The following is an 18,381-nucleotide window of genomic DNA, read 5'->3' as shown; positions in this document are numbered from 1 at the left end:
GGCGTTCAACGCCAGAAAGATGCATCAACTGGGCGTTGAACGCCCAGGAGAAGCAACGTTTGGGCGTTAAACGCCCAAAACATGCAGCGTTTGGGCGTTTAACGCCAGAATGGTGGGGAGGAGGTAAAATTCGTTTTTCTTCACAAATTTTCTAATTTTTATGTTTCAATTCATGATTTCTTGCATAAATATGTTTCAATTCCAAAAATTTTTAAATCCTAATTTCTAAAAACCCTAATTTCTAAAATCCCTTTTTCAAAAATATCAAATGTATCTTAATTCATAAACACAAATCTTTTTCCAATCCAATTCTTTTTCAAATCTTTTTAATTTCTTCTCATATCTTTTTCAACTCATCTTATCTTTTTTTTTCGAAACTGCCTCTTCTTCTACTCCTCTCCTTTCCTTTCTTTTGCTTGAGGACAAGCAAACCTCTAAGTTTGGTGTGATTTGCCATGATCACTGAGCTAAAACTCATTAAGATCATGGCACCTAAGGGAACAGGAAGAGCAAGGATGTGAACTTAAGGGAGCTGAAGCGTCAGAAATTAATTCTTGAAGGCACCCCACAGACTAGAGGAACATCCACTTCCCAAAATACAGGTTGTTAAGTTCTAATTCTAGCTTTAACTCTGTGATAGTATTATTATAGGATTTTACCTTAGAAGTTATATAGGAGTAGTAGTAATTAGCATATCTATTTTGGCTTTATTTCCAATTAAGTTATAACTTATTTTTCTCATCATCATCAAACATGAATAAAATAGTAGATTTATAGAATAAAGAGGCAATTTAATTTTTTTCGAGTTCTTAATAAGGAAAATTCTAATTATTTATATGTGGTGGCAATACTTTTTGTCTTCTGAATGAATGCTTGAACAGTGCATAATTTTGATATTGAATTTTATGAATGTTAAAATTGTTGGCTCTTGAAAGAATGATGAACAAGAGAAATGTTATTGATGATCTGAAAAATCATGAAATTGATTTTTGAAGCAAGAAAAAGCAGTTAAAAAAAAAGAATTTCTTGCAAAAAAAAAAAGAGAGAAAGAAAAAAAGCAAGCAGAAAAAGCCAATAGCCCTTAAAACCAAAAGGCAAGGGTAAAAAGGATCCAAGGCTTTGAGCATTAATGGATAGGAGGGCCCAAGGAAATAAATCCAGGTCTAAGCGGCTAAATCAAGCTGTCCCTAACCATGTGCTTGTGTCATGCAGGTCCAAGTGAAAAGCTTGAGACTGAGTGGTTAAAGTCGTGATCCAAAGCAAAAAGAGTGTGCTTAAGAGCTCTGGACACCTCTAATTGGGGACTCTAGCAAAGCTGAGTCACAATCTGAAAAGGTTCACCCAATTATGTGTCTGTGGCATTTATGTATCCGGTGGTAATACTGGAAAACAAAGTGCTTAGGGCCACGGCCAAGACTCATGAAGTAACTGTGTTCAAGAATCAACATACTAAACTAGGAGAATCAATAATACTATCTAAATTCTGAGTTCCTATGGATGCCAATCATTCTGAATTTCAAAGGATAAAGTGAGATGCCAAAACTGTTCAGAAGCAAAAAGCTACTAGTCCCGCTCATCTAATTAGAATCTGAGCTTCACTTGAAACTCTGAGATATTATTGCCTCTTAATTTCTTTTCATCCTATTTTATTTATCTAGTTGCTTGAGAACAAGCAACAGTTTAAGTTTGGTGTTGTGATGAGCGGATATTTTATACGCTTTTTGGGGGTAATTTCATGTAGATTTTAGCATGTTTTAATTGGTTTTTAGTTAAATATTATTAGTTTTTAGGCAAAAATCATATTTCTGGACTTTACTATGAGTTTGTGTGTTTCTCTGTGATTTCAGGTATTTTCTGGCTGAAATTGAGGGAGCTGAGCAAAAATCTGACTTAGGCTGAAAAAGGACTGCTGATGTTGTTGGATCCTGACCTCCCTGCACTCGAAATGGATTTTTTGGAGCTACAGGAGTCCAATTGGCGCGCTCTCAACGGCGTTGGAAAGTAGACATCCAGGGCTTTCCAGCAATATATAATAGTCCATACTTTGCGCGAGGATAGACGACGTAACTTGGCGTTGAACGCCAAGTACATGCTGCTGTCTGGAGTTAAACGCCAGAAACACGTCATGATCCGGAGTTGAACGCCCAAAACACGTCATAACTTGGAGTTCAACTCCAAGAAAAGCCTCTACTCGTGGATAGCTTTAGTCTCAGCCCCAGCACACACCAAGTGGGCCCCAGAAGTGGATTTCTGCACCAATTATCTTAGTTTACTCATATTCTGCAAACCTAGGTTACTAGTTTACTATTTAAACAACTTTTAGAGAACTATTTTGTACCTCATGACATTTTCAGATCTGAATTTTATACACTTTGACGGCATGAGTCTCTAAACTCCATTGTTGGGGTGAGGAGCTCTGCAGCGTCTCGATGAATTAATGCAATTGTTTCTATTTCACTCAAACGTGTGTGTGTTCCTATCTAAGATGTTTATTCGCGCTTAATTATGAAGGAGGTGATGATCCGTGACACTCATCACCTCCCTCAACCCATGAACGTGTGCCTGACAAACACCTCCGTTCTACATCAGATTGAATAAGCATCTCTTAGCTTCTTTAATCAGAATCTTCGTGGTATAAGCTAGAATTGATGGCGGCCACTCTTGAGGATCCGGAAAGTCTAAACCTTGTCTGTGGTATTCTGAGTAGGATTCAAGGATTGAATGGCGGTGACGAGCTTCAAACTCGCGATTGCTGGGCGTGATGACAAACGCAAAAGGATCAATGGATCCTACTCCAACATGATCGAGAACCAACAGCTGATTAGCCGTGCTGTGACAGAGCATCTGGACCGTTTTCACTGAGAGGATGGGAAGTAGCCACTGACAATGGTGACACCCTACATACAGCTTGCCATGGATGGAACTTCACAAACAATTGAGTTGAATATTACATTACAGGAATAAATGAGACAAAGCATCTCCAAAACTCCAACATATTCTCCACTACTGCACAACAAGTAACTGTTCCTCACTCTTTTATTTTTTTTAATAATTCCAACTGATAATTTTAATTAATATCCTGACTAAGAATAATAAAATAAGCACAACTTGCTTCAAACCAATAATCTCCGTGGGATCGACCCTTACTCACGTAAGGTATTACTTGGACGACCCAGTGCACTTGCTGGTTAGTTGTGCGGATTGCAAAAGTGTGATTGCAATTTCGTGCACCAATAATCCACTGCCACCAGAATATAAGTGTTTGAGTTTGATGGTGGGAAAGGTCCCATGAAGTCAATGCCCCACACATCAAACAACTCAATCTCCAAGATCCCTTGTTGAGGCATGGCATAACTGTGAGGTAGATTGCCAGATCTTTGGCAACTGTCACAATTAAGCACAAACACTCGGGAATCTTTATAGAGAGTAGGCCAGTAGAAGCCACTTTGGAGGACTCTTGTGGCTGTTCGCTCACTTCCAAAATGTCCTCCATACTGTGATCCATGGCAATGCCAAAGGATCTTCTGCGCTTCTTCTTTAGGCACACATCTACGGATTACTCCGTCTACCCATCTCTTAAAGACATACGGCTCATCCCAAAGATAATACTTTGCATCTGTGATCAGCTTCTTTGATTGCTGTCTGCTGTACTCTTTGGGTATGAATCTCACTGCCTTGTAGTTTACAATGTCTGCAAACCATGGCACTTCCTAGATGGCAAAGAGTTGCTCATCCGGAAAGGTTTCAGAGATCTCAGTGAGAGGGAGGGACGCCCCTTCTACTGGTTCTATTCGGGACAGGTGATCTGCTACTTGATTCTCTATCCCTTTTCTATATCAAACTCTTGTAGAAGCAACACCCATCTTATAAGTCTGGGCTTTGAATCCTGCTTTGTGAGTAGATATTTAAGAGCAGCATGATCAGTATACACAATCACTTTTGATCCTACTAAATAGGATCTGAATTTGTCAATGGCGTAAACCACTGCAAGTAGCTCTTTTTCTGTGGTTGTGTAATTCTTCTGTGCGTCATTTAAAACACGGCTGGCATAGTAAATGACGTGCAGAAGCTTGTCATGCCTTTGTCCCAACACTGCACCAATGGCATGGTCACTGGCATCACACATCAATTCAAATGGTAATGTCCAGTCTGGTGCAGAGATGATTGGTGCTGTAACCAATTTAGCTTTCAAAGTCTCAAATGCCTGCAGACACTCTTTATCAAAGATAAATGGCGTGTCAGCAGCTAGCAGGTTGCTCAGAGGTTTGGCGATTTTTGAAAAATCCTTTATAAACCTCCTATAGAATCCTGCATGCCCCAGAAAGCTTCTGATTGCCTTAACATTGGCAGGTGGTGGTAATTTTTCAATTACCTCTACCTTAGCTTGATCCACCTCTATCCCCTTGTTCGAGATTTTGTGCCCAAGGACAATTCCTTCAGTCACCATAAAGTGACACTTCTCCCAATTTAAAACCAGGTTAGTCTCTTGGCATCTCTTTAGAACAAGTGCTAAATGGTTAAGGCAGGAGCTAAATGAGTCTCCAAATACTGAAAAGTCATCCATGAAGACTTCCAGGAATTTTTCCACCATATCAGAGAAAATTGAGAGCATGCACCTCTGAAAGGTTGCAGGTGCATTGCACAGGACAAATGGCATCCTTCTGTATGCAAATACTCCAGATGGGCAGGTGAATGCCGTTTTCTCCTGATCCTGGGGATCTACTGCAATTTGATTATAACCTGAATATCCATCCAGGAAGCAGTAGTTTTCATGACCTGCTAGTCTTTCTAGCATTTGGTCTATGAATGGTAAAGGAAAATGATCCTTTCTGGTGGCTGTATTGAGCCTTCTATAATCAATACACATACGCCACCCTGTAACTGTTCTTGTAGGAATCAGTTCATTTCTTTCATTGTGAACCACTGTCATGCCTCCCTTTTTAGGGACGACTTGGACAGGGCTTACCCAGGGGCTGTCAGAAATAGGATAAATAATCCCAGCCTCTAGTAATTTAGTGACCTCCTTTTGCACCACTTCCTTCATGGCTGGGTTCAGCCGTGATGTGCGGAAAACGATCCGACACAAAACTCACCGGCAAGTGCACCGGGTCGCATCAAGTAATAATAACTCACGGGAGTGAGGTCGATCCCACAGGGATTGATGGATCAAGCAATTTTAGTGGGTGATTAGTTTAGTCAAGCTAACATTGGTGAATTGTGTGAAGAGTGACCGACAGAAAGTAAATTGCAAGAATTAAAGGTGCAGAAGCTAAATGGGACAGAAACTTAAATGGAGAGAAGCTTAAATGACAAGAAATGTAAATTGCAGTGAATGTAAAGGGGAGTGGGTGCTGAAAATTAAAGAAAGCAGTAAATTAGAACTCAGATCAATTGCAGAAAATTAAACTTGCAGAAAAAATAAATTGGAGGCAGTGCAACAGAAAGTAAAAATTGCAGAGAAGGAAATTGTAGCAGAGAAGTAAATCAGCAAGAAAACTCAATTCAATAATGAAATCTAAAGAGACAAGTGAGGATCTCAGGGAATCAATGAGACTAGAAAACAAGTCTAGATCTCAATTCCTTCCTTGATCCAACAGAGAAACAATTTGAAGAAGAAATAGAGATGGAAGCAGTAAAGAGAGCCTTGATTCAAATCACAATTCCTTGAATTATGCAGCAAAATAAAAACAGAGAGATCTCAGATAGAAACTGAAATAGAATTTCTCCAATTTCAATCCAAGATTTAAAATAGGAAGGAAAACTAAGAGAGAGCTCTCTACTACTACTCCTAATGCTCCCTAGTGGAGCCAGCCTCCCAACAAATATGAAAATGATGCCTTATATAGGCTTTACAAAATGAAAATGAAATTCCAAACAAATTACAACTAAAAATGAAATTTCTACTCTATCTATCTCTCGTGCCTTTGAGTGATGATCATGGGCCCTTGCTCTTGAGGGAATTGGGTTGAGAGAGGCCTTGGTTGATTGCTCTTGAAGATTGGAGAGGAACCAAAGTGAACCAATTGAACCGGGTTGGAGTTTTGCAAAAGTTGGAGTAAAAGTTTGAGCAAAAGTTAGGGGTCTAACTTTTGCTCCAACTTTTCATATCAGCTACCATAATTTGCTGATACCAACGTTGGTGCCAAAGTTAGGGGTCTAATTTTTGCTCCAACGTTGGCCTCCCTTATGCACATTTATGGCGCCAAATATGTCCTCTTGTCATGTTGCCAATTTTATGCCCAATATAGACTATCATATATGGTTGGAAAGCTCTAAATGTCAGCTTTCTAACCCACTTGGAATCACTTCAATTGGACATCTACAACTCAAGTTATGATCATTTGAAGAGGGCATGGTTGCTGGCTTTGGTGTGCAGCGTTTGAGGTAAAGTTTGCCTCAAACGTTAGCGAAAACGCCAGTTCTGGAGGCTCAAACGTATTGTCCACCCCATACTATTATACATTGTTGGAAAGCCCTGAATGCCTACTTTCATTTTCCGTTGGAAGCGCATCAATTGGAGCTCTACAGCTCGAGTTATACTCCGCTGAAGGTGCAGAGGTCAGTTGGCCTCACTGCAGGTTGCCACCATGTTCGTTTATGCACATTGCGGGGCCGTTTTCTCCCTCAATTTTAGTGTCCACCATGCAGTGCCATATATGCTTGGAAAGCTCTTGATTCCTACTTTCCAATGCTTCTTGAATCATCTCATTTAGAGCTCTGTAGCTCAAGTTATTCATGATGGAAGTATACCCCTTCAAGCTGTTGTGGTGTGTGGCGCCAACGTTAGCCCAAAAGTTAGGGGGCTAACGTTGGCGCAAACTTTTGCCCATTCCTTTACATCTTCATGTGCCAACGTTAGCCCAAAAGTTAGGGGGCTAACGTTGGCGCAAACGTGAGTGGCCAGGGTTGGTTTTTCTCATGCCAACGTTAGCCCAAAAGTTAGGGGGCTAACGTTGGCGCAAACGTGAGTAGCCCTGGGAGTGATTTTCAATTTCCAACGTTAGCCCAAAAGTTAGGGGGCTAACGTTGAGGCTAACTTTTTACCCGAAAGTTTGTGCAAAAGTTTGAGGGCTAACTTCAGGTCCAACTTTTTGCTTCCTGGTTTAATTTCACTTATTTCATTGTCCTCTCTTTGCTCCTAGCCATTCCTTCTTGCTTCAACCTTTCTTCAAGCTTTCTTCACCTATCATTAATCAACCAAACACATCAAAGCTATGCTCAAAATCATGAGATATTCATTTTATCCTAATATGCATTAAATATAGCATAAAACCTCATGAAATTGCATGAATTCATACATGGTTGATTAAATCAAAGGAAGCATGAAAATCTACCCAATTGGCTTGCTTATGGCTCAAGAAAGTGCATAGAACCTATTGAAAACAAAGGAAAAAGCATAGAAAAACATGACATGGTGACATGTCATCACAACACCAAACTTAAACCTTGCTTGTCCCCAAGCAAGAAAAGAATCATGCAATAAAGATTGACAATCCAAGGCAAGAAGGGTAGCAACTCAATGTTCATGGTAAGCTAGTTTTCTAAGCATGCTACAATCACAAAAGAAATGTAAATGATTGATGCTTCCATCTAGCTTAATTTATGAAATCTTTCTTTTATTATTCTTCCTTGAAACAAGCTTTTGATTTTCTTATTAGCTTCTCCTTTTGGGTGCTTTGCCCCATGAGTTGATAACAAAGCTACGACTTCTAAATGCTTTGTTTTCAAGTATTACCACTTGATACATAAGCACCACAAGCATTTGATTAGAGGACTTCATTAAGCTCATTTTTCTTTTCTTTTCTTAACTCTCTAATCATTGATGCTCAGAGCCTTGAGCTTTGAGGGAGTGCTTTTGCACTTTGAGCCTAGCCTTGACTTCTAAGTGTTTTGTTTCCAAGCATTTGGCTTGATACATAAACACCACAAGCACTTAACAAATAAATTGCTATTGGTACTCAGAGCCTTCAGCTTTCTCATTCTTTCCCTTTTTCTTTTCTTGCTTTATTTTGCATTTGCTTTCAAGGTTTTCATGATTTTAAAAGATTTCACAAAATGTCCTAGATGAAAACTTCAATTAAATAAAATCCAATGCAATTAAGCAACAATCAAACATACTAGCTTTCCAATACTTTTATGCACATGCTAAAATCTTCTTTAATGCCTTGTTTGTTTATGATCATGATACTTTGTTGCTTTTGAATTCACAAAACTCAAGTTGGTAATCATAATGACATAGCACCATGTTGCAATTTAGAAATCAAACTATGCCTTTTCATACACACATACATACAGAGAAGGTAAAGACAATCATGCAGTTTATAGTGCTTGAAACAAATGAGAGGAAAAGGAACTTTACAACCTTGTAGTTCATCTTCTCTATTGTTGTCATTTTCCTCCCATTCTCCTCCTTCCCATACCAAACTCAGAATGCTTGCTCATCCTCAAGCAACTATTAGAACCGTGGCTATGGGGCTAAGATGGATTATGAATGTCTTACACAAGAAATGTTAGTAGTACATGTGTTTCAAGCAAGCAAAATTAAAGATAATAATCAAGGCACAAGAGACAGAGACATTGTGATTGCAAGCTTAAGAAGGTGAGCATAATACTTTGCATAAAGAATAAGTGGCACACCAAACTTAGTGTGACACTTTCACTTGGAATCAATGCAAGTATCCAGTAAAGATTTGATGCAAATTGTGTTGCATAGCAACACCAAACTTAAAATGTAATCCTATGTCCATTTATTTGAATTAAAACCAAGCAAATGAAACTGTTCTTTATTAAATACGATCACTAAGCCAAGAATCTGTCATTAATAAAGCTCTCTTGGTGATGTATTAATAAACACAGCAAATAAGCAGACTAAAATGAAAGCATTAAAAACAAAGAATTAACTAAAGTAAACAGAATAACAAAATATCAAACCAAAAGAAAATTAACACTGCAAAGACATTATGGTTATGCAGACAAGTGGTGTTGCTGAATGATTTGCATAGAAAAATAGGTGGCACACCAAACTTAGAATCTTGGTGTGTCGCTTTCATTTTTGATTTGATGCAATCATCCAAAAAGATTGAAAACAATTTGTTGCAAGGCAACACCAAACTTAGAATGTAACCATATGCCAATTTATTGAATTTGAAACAAAACAAAGAACGAAAGCAAAGCAGAGAAGAGAATTTGTACCTACTGTTGACATGTTGTTTACTTTCTTCCTCTTCTTCCAGTTTGTTAAGAGGAATGACTTCAAGAGGGGAGAAGTTCCAGTTATTGTCCCCTGTCTTGGTCTTCTTTCAACAAGCTCCCTTGTGAAATTGGCTTGATTGATCTTACTTGCTGGATCAGGGGGAGAATTGTTTGCAGTTGACCTTCTCATGAATGTTGTCCTTGGTATCTTGGTCACAATCCTCTTCTTGGTGCTTTTGTCAATTGCCTTAACTTCTTGGATGTCAAGACATGGTTGTTGTGTGATTATTGGAGTGATTTCTTCATTAAGGGCCTCTTGTATTGGTGGTTCCACGAGCCCTTCCTTCATGTGATTTTCTGCTTCACATGAGTGTGAATTCTCTGGAATGACTTCCTCACTTTCATGCTCCTCCACTCCTTTCTTTGCACCCAACATTTGTTTTAATAGCTCTATCATGGGGGAGGTTTGTTGATCTTCCCAACATTTCTTCATCTCCTCGTCATACCTTTCAATCATGGATTCAAGTGTTGAGGCGTTTTGGTCCAGGGAGGTTTGTGAGAGTTGTGAGTCTTCATGTTCTCTTATCGTCTCAAGTGCAGTTTCATTTTCAACTACCTCGTTCTTCTTTGAAAGTTCACTTGATACAGTAGCCTCCTCATCTTGCTCTTCCTCCATTGAAATTTCAATTGATATAGGAACCTCTTCTTCCTCTTCTTCATTCACAGATTGTTCCTTATCCTTAACACTTGGTGATCCTGAATGAATCTTCCTTTGCTCTACATGCCCTTCTGTTTTCTTGAGGAGAAATTCTTGTTCTGTCCAGCGTTGTTTTTGTTCTTCCATAATTTGTTCTTGTCTTTCCAATAATTCTCTGGACTTTTGAAGGGGATCCTCAGCCACTAGCTCAAAGGATAAAGGTTGAGAGTAATTTTGTGGTTGGTGAGATAAGTTGTATGGATCTTGGAGGGAATTTTGTGTTGAGGCATAATCAAATGATGAACACTCTTCCAAGTATGCTCTAGCAGCACAATCAAGTGATAATGTTCTTAAATAATTAGAATGTGAATCATTGCATTTCCCTTCCCAGCCATCTTTTGTGTACGTGCCATAATAGTATGAGTCACTTTGTGGCTCTGGGAAATAGTTCATTTCACTTGATTGTTCATACTCCTTCATTCCTTGTTGATACTCCCATCCACCATGAGGATAATGATATGAATCATTTTGTGGTGGTGGTTGGTATCCCTCAAAATTTTCTTGCTCATCTTGTGGTTCTGAAGCAGATCTCCATGAATTGGAGTGCTCAGAATGTGTATTCTCTGGGTGATATTCCCAGCCACCATTAGAGATTGGTGATGATGGGTAATATCCCATAAAATTTGTTTGATCATAAGATGAGTTGAACTCCATTTGAATTTTGTAAAACACAACACCAAGGAGAATTGAAATTCATATCTCAGAGATGAATTTCTTAGTGAGGCAATAACTCAAACACCTTGGTTTCAACTTAGAGCAGAGAACAAAAACAAAGAAAATGCTTAATCTAGACTTCACACCCACTTAATCATTGTTGATCTAATCAATCCCCGGCAACGGCGCCAAAAACTTGATGTGCGGAAAACGATCCGACACAAAACTCACCGGCAAGTGCACCGGGTCGCATCAAGTAATAATAACTCACGGGAGTGAGGTCGATCCCACAGGGATTGATGGATCAAGCAATTTTAGTGGGTGATTAGTTTAGTCAAGCTAACATTGGTGAATTGTGTGAAGAGTGACCGACAGAAAGTAAATTGCAAGAATTAAAGGTGCAGAAGCTAAATGGGACAGAAACTTAAATGGAGAGAAGCTTAAATGACAAGAAATGTAAATTGCAGTGAATGTAAAGGGGAGTGGGTGCTGAAAATTAAAGAAAGCAGTAAATTAGAACTCAGATCAATTGCAGAAAATTAAACTTGCAGAAAAAATAAATTGGAGGCAGTGCAACAGAAAGTAAAAATTGCAGAGAAGGAAATTGTAGCAGAGAAGTAAATCAGCAAGAAAAATCAATTCAATAATGAAATCTAAAGAGACAAGTGAGGATCTCAGGGAATCAATGAGACTAGAAAACAAGTCTAGATCTCAATTCCTTCCTTGATCCAACAGAGAAACAATTTGAAGAAGAAATAGAGATGGAAGCAGTAAAGAGAGCCTTGATTCAAATCACAATTCCTTGAATTATACAGCAAAATAAAAACAGAGAGATCTCAGATAGAAACTGAAACAGAATTTCTCCAATTTCAATCCAAGATTTAAAACAGGAAGGAAAACTAAGAGAGAGCTCTCTACTACTACTCCTAATGCTCCCTAGTGGAGCCAGCCTCCCAACAAATATGAAAATGATGCCTTATATAGGCTTTACAAAATGAAAATGAAATTCCAAACAAATTACAACTAAAAATGAAATTTCTACTCTATCTATCTCTCGTGCCTTTGAGTGATGATCATGGGCCCTTGCTCTTGAGGGAATTGGGTTGAGAGAGGCCTTGGTTGATTGCTCTTGAAGATTGGAGAGGAACCAAAGTGAACCAATTGAACCGGGATGGAGTTTTGCAAAAGTTGGAGTAAAAGTTTGAGCAAAAGTTAGGGGTCTAACTTTTGCTCCAACTTTTCATATCAGCTACCATAATTTGCTGATACCAACGTTGGTGCCAAAGTTAGGGGTCTAACTTTTGCTCCAACGTTGGCCTCCCTTATGCACATTTATGGCGCCAACTTTGTCCTCTTGTCATGTTGCCAATTTTATGCCCAATATAGACTATCATATATGGTTGGAAAGCTCTAAATGTCAGCTTTCTAACCCACTTGGAATCACTTCAATTGGACATCTACAACTCAAGTTATGATCATTTGAAGAGGGCATGGTTGCTGGCTTTGGTGTGCAGCGTTTGAGGTAAAGTTTGCCTCAAACGTTAGCGAAAACGCCAGTTCTGGAGGCTCAAACGTATTGTCCACCCCATACTATTAGACATTGTTGGAAAGCCCTGAATGCCTACTTTCATTTTCCGTTGGAAGCGCATCAATTGGAGCTCTACAGCTCGAGTTATACTCCGCTGAAGGTGCAGAGGTCAGTTGGCCTCACTGCAGGTTGCCACCATGTTCGTTTATGCACATTGCGGGGCCGTTTTCTCCCTCAATTTTAGTGTCCACCATGCAGTGCCATATATGCTTGGAAAGCTCTTGATTCCTACTTTCCAATGCTTCTTGAATCATCTCATTTGGAGCTCTGTAGCTCAAGTTATTCATGTTGGAAGTATACCCCTTCAAGCTGTTGTGGTGTGTGGCGCCAACGTTAGCCCAAAAGTTAGGGGGCTAACGTTGGCGCAAACTTTTGCCCATTCCTTTACATCTTCATGTGCCAACGTTAGCCCAAAAGTTAGGGGGCTAACGTTGGCGCAAACGTGAGTGGCCAGGGTTGGTTTTTCTCATGCCAACGTTAGCCCAAAAGTTAGGGGGCTAACGTTGGCGCAAACGTGAGTAGCCCAGGGAGTGATTTTCAATTTCTAACGTTAGCCCAAAAGTTAGGGGGCTAACGTTGAGGCTAACTTTTTACCCGAAAGTTTGTGCAAAAGTTTGAGGGCTAACTTCAGGTCCAACTTTTTGCTTCCTGGTTTAATTTCACTTATTTCATTGTCCTCTCTTTGCTCCTAGCCATTCCTTCTTGCTTCAACCTTTCTTCAAGCTTTCTTCACCTATCATTAATCAACCAAACACATCAAAGCTATGCTCAAAATCATGAGATATTCATTTTATCCTAATATGCATTAAATATAGCATAAAACCTCATGAAATTGCATGAATTCATACATGGTTGATTAAATCAAAGGAAGCATGAAAATCTACCCAATTGGCTTGCTTATGGCTCAAGAAAGTGCATAGAACCTATTGAAAACAAAGGAAAAAGCATAGAAAAACATGACATGGTGACATGTCATCAAGCCGCCTTTGTGGTTGGACCACAGGCTTGGCGTCACCCTCCAATAGGATCTTGTGCATGCATCTGGCTGGGCTAATGCCCTTAAGATCACTGATGGACCACCCAAGAGCTGTCTTGTGTGTCCTTAGCACTTGAATTAGTGCTTCCTCTTCCTGTGGCTCTAAGGTAGAGCTTATAATTACAGGAAAGGTATCACCTTCTCCCAGAAATGCATATTTCAGGGATGGTGGTAATGGTTTGAGCTCGGGTTTAGGAGGTTTCTCCTCTTCCTGAGGGATTTTCAGAGGTTCTACTATTCTCTCTGATTCCTCCAGGTCAGGCTGAACATCTTTAAATATGTCCTCTAGCTCTGATTCGAGACTCTCAGCCATATTGACCTCGCTTACCAGAGAGTCAATAATATCAACACTCATGCAGTCATTTGGGGTGTCTAGATGTTGCATGGCTTTGACAACATTCAACTTGAACTCCTCCTCATTGACTCTCAAAGTTACTTCCCCTTTTTGGACATCAATGAGGGTTCGGCCAGTTGCTAGGAAAGGTCTTCCTAGAATGAGAGTTGCACTCTTGTGCTCCTCCATTTCCAGCACCACAAAGTCAGTAGGAAAGGCGAATGGCCCAACCTTGACAATCATGTCTTCAATCACGCCCGATGGGTATTTAATGGAGCCATCAGCAAGTTGAAGACATATCCTGGTTGGTTTGATTTCTTCAGTTAAACCAAGCTTTCTGATAGTAGATGCAGGTATTAGGTTGATACCTGCCCCAAGATCACATAAAGCTTGCTTGGTACAAGTACCCTCTAATGTGCATGGTATCATAAAGCTCCCAGGATCTTTAAGCTTCTCAGGTAAGCTTTTCAGAATGACTGCACTGCATTCTTCAGTGAGGTAAACTTTTTCAGTTTCCCTCCAATCCTTCTTATGACTTAAGATCTCTTTCATGAACTTAGCATAAGATGGTATTTGCTCAAGTGCTTCTGCAAACGGAATCTTTATTTCAAGAGTCCTGAGATAGTCTGCAAAGCGGGCAAATTGCTTATCCTGTTCCTCTTGGCGGAGTTTTTGAGGATAAGGCATTTTGGCTTTGTATTCCTCAACCTTTGTTGCTGCAGGTTTATTACCTACAGAAGTGGGTTGGGAAGCCTTTTTAGAAGGATTGTCATCAGCACTTGTATGTGACTGATCCCCCACTGGCATTTGAATGCCAGGGGTGGAAGCTGGAGTGGCGTTAGACGCTATCTCCCCATTTGTTACTGGCGTCTGAACGCCAGAACTATGCTTCCTTTGGGCGTTCAACGCCGGATTCATGCTTGTTTTTGGCGTTGAACGCCAGGAATGAGCATGGGCTGGGCGTTCAGCGCCAGCATTATTCCTCTCTGGGCTCTGATTGTCCTCAGAGGGATTTTGAGTAGCCATTTGTTCATTTCTTGGCTTCCTGCTGCTTTGAAGTGAGGTATTTAATGTTTTCCCACTTCTTAGTTGAACTGCTTGGCATTCTTCTGTTATTTGTTTTGACAGTTGTTTTTTTGTCTGCTTTAACTGTACTTCCATATTCCTGTTAGCCATTCTTGTTTCCTGTAATAATTCCTTGAATTCGGCTAGCTGCTGAGTTAGAAAGTCTAATTGCTGATTGAATTCATTAGCCTGATCCACCGGACTGAGTTCAACAGTTACTGTTTTAGCTTCTTCTTTCATGGAAGATTCACTGCTTAGGTACAGATGCTGATTTCTGGCAACTGTATCAATAAGCTCTTGAGCTTCTTCAATTGTTTTTCTCATATGTATAGATCCACCAGCTGAGTGGTCTAGAGAAATCTGAGCTTTTTCTGTAAGCCCATAGTAGAAGATGTCTAATTGCACCCATTCTGAAAATATTTCAGAAGGGCATTTTCTTAGCATCTCTCTGTATCTTTCCCAGGCATCATAAAGGGATTCATTATCTCCTTGTTTGAAGCCTTGGATGCTTAGCCTTAGCTGTGTCATCCGTTTTGGAGGGAAATAGTGATTCAGGAATTTTTCTGACAGCTGTTTCCATGTTTTTATGCTGTTCTTAGGCTGGTTATTTAACCACCTCTTAGCTTGATCTTTTACAGCAAACGGAAACAGTAATAATCTGTAGACATCCTGATCCACTTCTTTATCATGTACTGTGTCAGCAATTTGTAAAAATTGTGCCAAAAACTCTGTAGATTCTTCATGTGGAAGACCGGAATACTGGCAGTTCTGCTGCACCATGATAATGAGCAGAGGATTCAACTCAAAGCTACTAACTCCAATGGAGGGTATACAGATACTACTCCCATATGAAGCAGTAGTGGGGTTAGTATATGACCCCAAAGTCCTCTTGGACTGTGCATTTCCACTTAATTCCATGATGGAACAAGGGAGATGATATGTATGTTGATATTATTTATTTTATAGAAGTGGAATAAATAAAAACGGAATATATAAAAATTTGAAAATATTTTGTGAAAATTTTTCGAAAAATTTTGAAATTGAAATCTGAATTTTATAAAAAATTTCGAAAATATAGTTTAAAATTAGTTAGAAAATATATTTTTTTTTTGAATTTTGAATTTTATGATGAAAGAGAAAAACACAAAAAAGACACAAGATTTAAAATTTTTAGATCTAATGCTCCTTATTTTCGAAAATTTTTGGAGGGAAAACACCAAGGAACACCAAACTTAAAAATTTTAAGATCGAAACACAAGAAAGACTCAAGAACACCTTGAAGATTCACAAGAACACAAGAACAAAAGAAAGAACACCAAACTTAAAATTTTTAGAAAACTTTACTAAATTTTCGAAAGTTATATCAAAATTAACAAGAAAACACCAAACATAAAGTTTGGCATAAGATTAAATCAATAAAGATTATTTTTGAAAGAGATTTTCAAAAGAACTGGTGCCCAATCATCAAGAATATAAACCAATACTCTAGCCAATTGGGAGTAAATGTAACACTTGTTTTGAATAGGTATATTCCTTTTGGAAGATTAATGCTTTAGAAAGAACAAAAAGTGAAACAAGAAAAGACACAAAACAAGAAAAACTCAAGATCAACAAGAAAGATAAACAAGAACAACTTGAAGATCAATGAAGAACAAAGAACACAAGTTCAAAAATTTTTTAAAGAAAAATATCAAATATATAATTGACACCAAACTTAGAACAAGACACTAAACTCACGAAAAAAATTAAAAATTGACAAAGAAAAATAATATTTTTGAAAAATTTTTTAAAAAAGGAAAATAAAAGATGCAATTCTAGTTAAAAGAAAGGATAAATTCTTCCTAATCTAAGCAACAAAATAAACCTTTAGTTGTTCAAACTCGAATAATCCCCGGCAACGGCGCCAAAAACTTGGTGCACGAAATTGCAGTCACACTTTTGCAATCCGCTCAACTAACCAGCAAGTGCACTGGGTCGTCCAAGTAATACCTTACGTGAGTAAGGGTCGATCCCACGGAGATTATTGGTTTGAAGCAAGCTATGTTTATTTTATTATTCTTAGTCAGGATATTAATTAAAATTATCAGTTGGAATTATTAGATTGGAAAAATAAAAGAGAATAAAATCGTTACTTGTTGTGCAGTAATGAGAAATATGTTGGAGTTTTGGAGATGCTTTGTCCTCTGAATTTCTGTAATGTAATATTCAACTCAATTGTTTGTAAAGCACGTCTACGGCAAGCTGTATGTAGGGTGTCACCATTGTCAGTGGCTACCTCCCATCCTCTCAGTGAAAACGGTCCAGATGCTCTGTCACAGCACGGCTAATCAGCTGTTGGTTCTCGATCATGTTGGAATAGGATCCATTGATCCTTTTGCGTTTGTCATCACGCCCAGCAGTCGCGAGTTTGAAGCTCGTCACAGCCATTCAATCTTTGAATCCTACTCGGAATACCACAGACAAGGTTTAGACCTTCCAGATTCTCAAGAGTGGCCGCCATCAATTCTAGCTTATACCGCGGAGATTCCGAATAAGGAATCTAAGAGAAGCTCATTCAGTCTGATGTAGAACGGAGGTGTTTGTCAGGCACACGTTCATGGATTGAGGGAGGTGATGAGTGTCACGGATCATCACCTCCTTCATAATTAAGCGCGAATAAACATCTTAGATCGGACCATACACACATTTGAGTGAAATAGAAACAATTGCATTAATTCATCAAGACGCTGCAGAGCTCCTCACCCCCAACAATGGAGTTTAGAGACTCATGCCGTCAAAAAGTATGTAATTCAGATCTGAAAATGTCATGAGGTACAAAATAAGTCTCTAAAAGTTGTTTAAATAGTAAACTAGTAACCTAGGTTTACAGAAAATGAGTAAACTAAGATCATTGGTGCATAAATCCACTTCTGGGGCCCACTTGGTGTATGCTGGGGCTGAGACTAAAGCTATCCATGAACTGGGGCTTTTCTTGGAGTTGAACTCCAAGTTATAACGTGTTTTGGGCGTTCAACTCCGGATCATGACGTGTTTCTAGCGTTTAACTCCAGACAGCAGCATGTACTTGGCGTTCAACGCCAAGTTACGTCGTCTATCTTCGCGCAAAGTAATACTTTCCAACGTCGAGCGCGCCAATTGGACTCCTGTAGCTCCAGAAAATCCATTTCGAATGCAGGGAGGTCAGGATTCAACAGTATCAGCAGTCCTTTTTCAGCCTAACTCAGATTTTTGCTCAGCTCCCTCAATTTCAGCCAGAAAATACCTGAAATCACAGAAAAACACACAAACTCATAGTAAAGTCCAGAAATATGATTTTTGCCTAAAAACTAATAATATTTAACTAAAAACTAATTAAAACATGCTAAAATCTACATGAAATTACCCCCAAAAAGCGTATAAAATATTCGCTCATCAGTTAGCCTTCCCTCATCTCATTTGTCACCTCTGTAATTCAGTTGGAATTAACATAGAGGGAGACATCCTCATTGATGAGGACAAGCCCATCACTAAGAAGAGGATCGAGCAAACAATAGATCCCACTCATAGACATGAGGAAATTCCTCATCATAAAATCCCTGAGATGCCTCAAGGGATGCACTTTCCTCCACAAAACTATTGGGAGCAAATCAACACCTCCCTAGGAGAATTGAGTTCCAACATGGGACAACTAAGGGTGGAGCACCAAGAACATTCCATCCTCCTCCATGAAATTAGAGAAGATCAAAGAATCATGAGAGAGGAGCAACAAAGGCAAG

This window comes from Arachis stenosperma, chromosome 4 (genome assembly GCF_014773155.1).
Source record: "Arachis stenosperma cultivar V10309 chromosome 4, arast.V10309.gnm1.PFL2, whole genome shotgun sequence".
Lineage (NCBI taxonomy): Eukaryota > Viridiplantae > Streptophyta > Magnoliopsida > Fabales > Fabaceae > Arachis > Arachis stenosperma.
The sequence above is the reverse complement of the archived record's forward strand: the minus strand, read 5'-3'. Positions refer to the sequence as shown.